Here is a 9,039-nt window from a genome sequence, read left to right as displayed (position 1 = left end):
AGCCTATTGAAGTAAGACTGAACGCTAATAGCTGCTAGTCCTTCCTCACGTTTGAACCTCACTGGGATTTCAGCACTATGCTTCCCCCCTCTGTTTGTAGAATTACACTAATTACGTATTTCTTTCCCACACTATTTGCATTACAGTGCTTTAATTCATCTGCTGGAGTCTATAATTAATATTTTCAGTAAAGCACTTTCAAAATCCCTCCTTTGCCATGCTCTGCTCTTATTGTTCCCAGCTCAGGCCTGGGTTCCCAGTGTTTTTACCATCTTAGCCCCATGTATCTGGTGAGGCATTTGCCCAACACACAACGAGAACTCCTTTGCATACCCTTGAGATTCAGGTCTTGTTTCTGTCTTTGAGTGATGTCAAGTCTTAGAGCCATCTGTTGAAGAGTAAAACCCAATCTTTCCACCAGAGGCTTTTCCCCCCAGAGAATGTCAATATTTGTCAAACACCTGAGAGCTCGATCCTGTGTGTGCTGCAGGGAAACCAACATCTTTTTGCCTCTGTCACATTCTGCTTCTGGGAAGGAGCAAAACAGGGAGGGTGGATGCCAAGGTCTCTGAATTCACAGAATCGCCTTGCTTCTCTCCCTGAGGTCTGGTATCAAGCTGCCAACAAGAGAGTGATGTGAACATCAGTTTACTTCTGTTTCTCCATTATCCAACCTCTTATTGCTTCGTTTTTCTGACTGGCCTCTGGATACACGATTGCACCCTGGCAAAGGCTGAAAGCCCTAAAGTCAGGCTGGGCTCTCTCAGGGGCTCTTTACTCCTCCTGCACTTGAGGAAACAAGGCAGAGGCTGCATCCCACCGGCTGAGGCATCCCTGCTGAAATGTTCTCTCTCTACAAGCGCTACCAGCTCCATGGCCACTGGGTGTCAGCAGCAGTGCTTGGAAGCTTTGGAGGATGGAGGCAGGTGCAGCATCCCCCGCCAGAGCTCGGCAGTCAGTGCATGGAAATGGCAGAGGGGCCAATGGCGCTCTCAGTGCCGGATGAGGTTCGTTCTCTTTGCGCTGTTGACAAGTGTCACCCCTTTGCTCCACCGTTCAGTGACAGGCTCACTGCTGGGTAACATCACCCCTCGTGGCACCGTGACCAGGACCCGCACTGCTGCACTGACCAGAGTGGCAGCATGTGCCAGCCAAACCCAGCCCTGCCCTCGCTCCCATGCTCATGCCATAGAGCACACATAGAAGTACCCCATCAGCTCCAATGGGGGGCTTGGCCAAGTGTGGATGCACCCTGCTGCATGTCCCTGCCTCACTGGCACCAGCTCCTGCATCCCCAAGCCACTGTGTGTCTTGGAACCCACCCTGGAGCCTCCACAGACCTCAGCACCCATCCCTGAGGCACTGCAGCTATAGGGAGAATCACAGAGTGGTTTGTGTTGGAACGGACCTTAAAGCTTCTCTGGGCACCCTGTGCCAGCATCTCACTACCCTCACAGGGAAGAACTTGTGCCTTAATGGCTAATCAAAACCTCCCATTTCAGTTTAAACCCATTCCCTCTTGTCCTGTCCTTACACAGAGTACAGTACCTATACGCATATTGGAGTACCTAGGTCTCAAAAGGATGTAAAGTGACACAACCCTTCTGGTTTCAGCTACCAGATGCTGAGGCTTTGAGAGTGCAGTAACTGGTGATATAATCTAAAATCTAAGCAGCACCAAGGTTTGCAGCCCCCAGCCCTGTGTGCAGGGTATGTTAGGAAGTGCTGTCAAGCTCTTTATGTCTATGTCGAAGCTGACTTTTCTCAGGATGGTGTGTGGTTCTCACAGCTTCAAGGCAAACAAGTGCAGCTGATGCATGTGCTTAACCAAACAATTTGAGGCAACATATTGTGGCTGAGCTGTCTGAACAGCTGAAACAGCTCCGCAGACTGTGCTGAGATCCTCTTCCCAGAGTATGGAGACATAAAACTACCATAGAGAAACGACAGCCACAGCAAGGCTTGCACCAGAACTGAGCATCCGCACCTCTGCCATCCTGGGCTGCTTCCTCATGTACTGGATGCTCCTCCAGATATACCAAGGGACTGATTTGCAGCACAGAACCACCCCCCCGCCGTGTGGTGGGTGCACCCCAGAGCATGAGCAGCAGCTCAGGGAGGGGATCCTGCCCCTCTGCTGTGCTCTGGGGAGACCCCCCCTGCAGCCCTGATCCAGCTCCATGGCCTCCTCTGCACTCGCTCCAACAGCTCCATGTCCCTCTTGTGCTGCTGCCCCAGAGCTGGATCAGGGCTGCAGGGGGGGTCTCCCCAGAACACAGCAGAGGGGCAGGATCCACTCCCTGAGCTGCTGCTCACACTCCTTTTGATGCAGAAGTCAGAGACAACAGATGAAGGTTCCCATCCTATCTCTGGGTGTCCAAGCATCCTTCGCACCCTTACAGGGTCTGACTGCACAGCCATGGCTTCCCAGGGAGCTTGAGAGAGCCCCTGTGCCACCGAGAGGTCCCCATCTGATGCATAAAGCCCAGGAGAGGACAGTCCTTGACTTCTATCTGATGATCTTCCAGCTTTTAACTGTTGAACTGGAAATATGTCATAGAATCATAGAATAGTTAGGGTTGGAAAGGACCTTAAGATCACCCAGTTCCAACCCCCCTGGCATGGGCAGGGACACCTCACACTAAACCATATCACCCAAGGCTTCATCCAACCTGGTCTTGAACACTGCCAGGGATGGAGCATTCACAACCTCCCTGGGCAACCCATTCCAGCACCCCACCACCCTAAGAGTAAAGAATTTCTTCCTTATATCCAATCTAAACTTCCCCTAAGTTTCAACCCGTTACCCCTTGTCCTGTCACTACAGTCCCTAATGAACAGTCCACCCCCAGCATCCCTATAGGCCCCCTTCAGATACTGGAAGGCTGCTATGAGGTCTCCACGCAGCCTTCTCTTCTCCAGGCTGAACAGCCCCAACTTTCTCAGCCTGTCTTCATACAGGAGGTGCTCCAGTCCCCTGATCATCCTCGTGGCCTCCTCTGGACTTGTTCTAACAGTACCATGTCCTTTTTATGTTGAGGACACCAGAACTGCACACAATACTCCAAGTGACCCAGCCTTTGGGACTCTCAGATTGATCTGAGCTGTTTGCTGCCCACAAGTTTGTGCCCATGCTGCCAATTTAGTTAAAACACACTGAGAAAACAATAACCTTGCTGCCTGCCAGCTCGGCTGAGCCCACTTTGAACAACAGAAGAGCTTAAAAGGCCAACACCACAATTTATTTTACTAAAGAAACCCATGAAGCTCTTGGCTGCACAGCTGGAAACACAATGACAAAGAAAAGCATTGAAGAAGTCAGGCATTGCAAGCACAGAGCAGGCTCTCAGCCCTTAAAGCTGCTCACCAGTGTTCTTACAACCACCCCAGCTAATGGCAGCTCTAGGGGACATTACCTCAACACTGTGGCTTTCCAAAGGAGAATGAGGCTGGCTCCAGGAATACTCAGTGTCCATGGAAGTGCTGCTATTGGGTACACAACACTCCCTTACGTGACTGCATGCAGTCAGGCATGGTCGCTTCTGGATGCTTTTGAGCATGGCCGTGAAATCTTGCTGCACACAATCTGGGGCTGGCTCAGGGCTGGGAACACACAACCCCTTGGCTCCATGTTGTCATGCCTGTGGGACACGCACTGCCTTGGCACGTCCTCGCCTGCCTGCCTCCAGAACCGTGATGTTTCTTGTGACTTTGCTGGGCTTGGAAGGGCCATAGCACAGAAATAGCTTCTTGCTTCAACATGTTTGTCCTGGCCACGCTCTGGGGCATGCCCCTGGTGAGGGCAGAGGTGCTGCCTGCTCATGGCTGGCTGCAGGCAGGCTGGGCTCAGTGCTCCTGCTCCATCTCTGGAGCACAGATTCCTGTATGAATGCAAGAGCTGAGCTCTCGGGAAGCTTTCTGGTTGCTGTTACTGCTCCCCTGGCAGACAGCACAATCCCAGACCTGCAAGAGCCACTTGTGAGAAATGTGCTTCTAATTTTGAGTTTATTTCTGTCGCTTTTTGTGTGCCAGTGTTTTCCTGTAGCCTACACAGCTCCTCTCCCTCCTTAGTCAGAACAAGCATTCCCTTGATGGAGTCCTGATGGAGAGCTTTCTTCACTCATCTTTGCCTGAAACAAGCCAAGCATTCTATTCTCTTCCCATTAAAAGGACTCTCTATGCCCCTGCCTGGACTTGTATCCCCCCATCGTGCCTATTCCCATGGCTGCTGCTCAGTCCTGTCTATGTTTTAAAGCAAAAAAGCCAACATACTGCAACAAAGCATAGCAGGCAATCACATTCATTTACCCTCCAGGAGAAAAGATCTGGCTAAGGAAAACCACCATTTGCTCACCATGGTTTGCTGCATGGAGTCAGTAATGCATCCCAGCACCCATAGGACCAGCCTGGTGGAGGATGCAGGCAGTCTTCTCTTCAGCAGCACCCAGGAAAGGTGCAGGATAGACCAAATGCCCATAGTTTGAGGGTTAGCACAGCTGAAACCTCTGCAGAGCATCTGCACTTACCTATTGCTTTGAGAATTATCACGATCTTTGGGAAGTGTGGGCTCCACAGGGAGCATTGAAGTCTTCCTTCCCAGAAAGCCACAGAAGAACTGTTGTAGCCTTCTGATGCCTTCGATGAGCATCTGTGCACCAGCACCCGCCTGTTCTTCTGCAGGAGGAGACACCAGCATCAGCAGCACACACCAATGTGAAACCCCTCTGTGCAGGCTGTGGTCTAACAGGCACCAGCCTCCAGCTCGACTGCAGAGTGTCACAATGTAAATAACTCAAAGTGCCACAATTAGATCCTATTAACAACACACTGGGTAATTAGGCTGTATTTTAATTAAACATTAATGCATCCAATTTGTTGAACTAATTATGATTCAAGCACAGGAAAGTTGAGAACAGTGGATTTCACTTGCCCCTGTGGGATGCTGCATGATTCATTTCTCAAGTCACCTAAGTGTTGCTAGACACTGCAGCGACAAAGCAGCAGCTATCATCCCAGGGATCTGTTGGGTAAACTGTACTTGTAGGCTAAGAGATCCTTCATTTTTTGGGGAAACAGACTTATGGGGCAACATTCACGGGAGATGTAAGACACAGCAAGGATTCACAGAATCATGGAATGGTTTGTGTTGAATGGACCTCAAAGCTCATCCAGTTCCAACCCCTGCCATGGGCAGGGACACCTTCCACTGGAGCAGCTTGCTCCAAGCCCCTGTGTCCAGCCTGGCCTTGAGCACTGCCAGGGATGGGGCAGCTACAGGGCTGGAACTGGATGAGCTTTAAGGTCCCTTCCAACCCAAACCAGTCTGGGGTTCTATGAAAATCACCCACCTGAAGATTTTCCATCTCTGTGTTGTTGTCAGATTGCAGCATCCCTGCACAGCCAAGAGGGAATGACACATCGCAGAGATATTTGTCGACTCCTGACAGCTTCAGAGCACAAGTTTCAGTGTGGGTAAAAGCGAGCAAGTGGAAGACCTGAGACTTAAAGAAAAATGAGTTAAAACCAACTTCAAACTGAAACAAATCAAAGCATTTTTTTGGTTCGTGCACCCCCAGCAGTACATTATCACCAGAGCAACCCACATTTCACAGTGACACCTACGGCTGCATTCCACCACCCATCACAGGATTCCTCCCCGGCTGTTCAGCTAGTCACAGGTTTCCAAGGGAAGCCTGAAGCACAACGACACCTCTTGCTGCTCTCTGGAGGCGCTGGGATGTGCGTGTTCATATGTGCAGATGTATGTGTACATGTATCCACCTCTGCTCTTCTGCTGCACCAGCCCAAGGCTTGGTCATCTTTGAGTGCTTTCTCACAGGAAAAAAGCTTCTGATGCCTTTTCTGCCCCAGCGTGAAATGGAGACAAAGACAAGTACGGCTCTTGGCTGGGCAGGCAGCTATCCTAATGATACTGTGACCCAGGGAGGAAACCCATCCAAGAGACATCTGCATCTTTATCACATGCCGGATGCTGCTTTTGGAATGCCAGATTAGCCTGATTTGTCTGCAAGAACAGCAGACACTCTTCATTATAAGCTCAAAGCTAAACAATATTTTTGAAGACCTGCTTGTGGTTTGTTTTTTTTCCTTTATTTTCTTCTTTTGGAATTTGGGTCTCCCTATCCAGGGCCCTCATGGCTTCAGCACATCACATGGCTGCAGTCAGGCTAATGACTTGGAAGGGAAGAGCACTGGCCATGCTGCATGTCAGTGATGAACCTCTTTGTAGGGCTGCCCAGGAGAAAGGAAAGTGTCTCTATAAAAGAGAAAGGCACCAACCACACTGTTCACGCTGACTACTCACACATCCCCTAACATGAGCATCTTTAAATTATCACTCACATAAAAACTATTGCTGACACACAGGTCGTCAAAACAAGGAGAGCCTTGCTGAAGTGGGATGCCTTGAAGATCCTCATCATTGGCTCATCCCAAATGCCACATCCTCTGGGTAGCTGCTCGCATCTTCAGCAAGCAAAGGACTGAAGGAGCAGGCCCTTGTCCTCAAAGGACAGCCTCTGAGGTCCTTGGAGATCTCCAAAGCCACCATGGTTGTCTCCATGGAGGCTACACCCCAGACTTGGCTGTGTGGAGCAGCACATCACAGATGTAGATGAGCCAGCTCAGGCCTGGAAGCCAGGCTGCTGAGCCAGAGCAAACGTGGCCAGCAACATGGGGAAGGCTGCAAGCCCCTACAGCTCAGGAGGGGGCTAGTGCAGGGACTGGTTCATGGCATCACCAGTAGGAGACTCCTTGATGCAAGTCAAAGAGAGTCATCTGTTTGCCGGGTCAGATCCCCTACGTGCATGCTCCATCTCTCAGGCAGCCTGCCCGTGCATGTCCCATCGGGTTAGGGAAGCAAAGCAACCAACACAGTGCAGCCTACGGCACCATTTCCACTTGATCAGCCCAAGCTCAAAACAAAGCACCACCACACACTGCTCGTAAGACAAACCCATACCTGAGCCAAGGCTTGAAGACTCACACAAGGCTTCCAGTGGGTACCCCCACCACCACCAGGCAGCCCTAGGGCAGGACTTCTTGAGGCACCACCATGGTTAATGGCTACAGCTCAGCAGAAGCAAAGCTGCTGAGGGACAACCTGACTCTGGGTGAGTTGCAGAGAACTAAATTAATTCTTCAGACAGAGGTAATGTTTAAAGTGCAATTTTTAACAGCTATTCCTGGAGGGAGGAAGGAGAAAAGGGGAAAGCATTTACCACCGTCTTTGCATTTGTAACCAGTACGAAGCGCTGGTATCTGCTGATGCTCATTTCTGTGATTAAGCAGCTAAGGGCCATGCTGCAATTGTGGGAGGAGAAATGAAAGTTATCCTCAGGCTTATCCTCATTTTTGTTGCTGTTTTGGTTTTGGCTCACAACATTTCTCACTCAGGGAAGATTTAAGTGGGGACAGATGAAAGGCAGAGAGGGCACATTCATTACTCTGTGTTCTGACAGACCATGAAAGGAAAATTAAGAGCGATTAAACCAACAAACTTTCTTTAATAAATTAATAGCAGCATCACAAAAACCCTGATGTGAATGACCCAAAGGAAGCTGGGTAAGTGACAGTGTCTGACCATTCCCCACACGCGGTCACCCGCTGGCTGGGAGCGGGCGCAGGCGCTGTAAGGCAGTCCCCTTGGCTGCAGGTCTGGACAAGTGATGGACATCAGAATGGGCTGACACATTTACACTTCTGGCGCTGAGGTTTTAAAAACATTTATAAAAATTCTGTAAATTCTCTGTTCAGTTCCATTATTTACATCCAAATATAGCAGGTTCCCTTTTCCCCCATACAACAGAACCGGCAAGGGTGAGACATAAAGGTTGCTATGCAAAAACAATGCCTGTGTGTGGACTTATACCAAGTCTGAGGATGCTATGGAAAAAGAGCTATTCACACACGACCTATTGACACATGTGCTAGAAGCAACTGGAATTCAACTTATTGCTAAATGCCTTCAGAATATGTGGTTGTCTTTTAAATATACATATATGTATATATATGTACACCCTCACACATATATATACACACACATATACATGTTTGGAACAGATGTGCTATGAGTTCACCCAAGGCAAAAAAAAGAACTTAAAAAGCAATGGGTTCTTTCTGATCTTTTCTGTGCTGTTGGAGATCATCAAACCTGACACTGAACAAAGGGCAGCCACCGAAGGAACAAGTTTATGTCTCTGTCCAGCCTTTTTCCTGCTGGTTACCAGACACCTTTTTGGAGAGGCAAATGGATTCTCGAGCATTCAAGCCTGTGGCAGCAGCAGCAGAATGGCACATGGAGCATCTCTGCTGCCTTCTGCAAGCTGTAAGCTTTGCGCTCGCCTGTCTTCATGGAAGTACTGTGGATTTTTCCCAGGAAGGGTGGAGGAAGAAGAGAGGATTATCAACATATTACGCTGGGAGCAGCCCAGCAGCAGATGTAACCTGTCAGTTGTGTTCCAGCAGCTGCCTCAGCAAGGTTGCTGCTGTACACAGCAATAGCACAAAGTTGTGCTGAAGCACTGGCAGAATTTCCCATTTCTTTTACAGGTTAATTTTGGTGGGATGAACACAGCAAACGTGGGGTACAAGGAATTCATGTTGGTAAAATGCTATTTATCCATGCCTAGTGTAAGCTCTTCTGTTCCAAGGATTTTCATAGGCAGAGGTTGTCAGTGATGCTAAAGGCATCTATGTTACATGAGCACTGCAGCATTTGTGTAGTAGTTAATGGAGATATAAAAAACTTGTGGGTTGGCATTAGGCAACACTCTACACAAGGAAAATTGCATGAGAGGCATCACCCCAGAGGCACACTGCCAGAAAGACACAATGCCTTGGGAGGGTTTTCTACACAAGGTAAAATTAATTCAAATGATACGTGGTGTGAATTAAAAGCATTAAATCCCAATGCGGATGCTTTCATTAAGATGTAAGTGGTTAATATGATCTACTATAATTTACTTTGGAAGTCAAATGGAATAAATCAAGTTTAGAAGTTAATCCAGAGTAATCTTC

Source organism: Melopsittacus undulatus, chromosome 6 (genome assembly GCF_012275295.1).
Source record: "Melopsittacus undulatus isolate bMelUnd1 chromosome 6, bMelUnd1.mat.Z, whole genome shotgun sequence".
Taxonomy (NCBI): domain Eukaryota; kingdom Metazoa; phylum Chordata; class Aves; order Psittaciformes; family Psittaculidae; genus Melopsittacus; species Melopsittacus undulatus.
Note: the sequence above shows the minus strand (reverse complement) of the source record.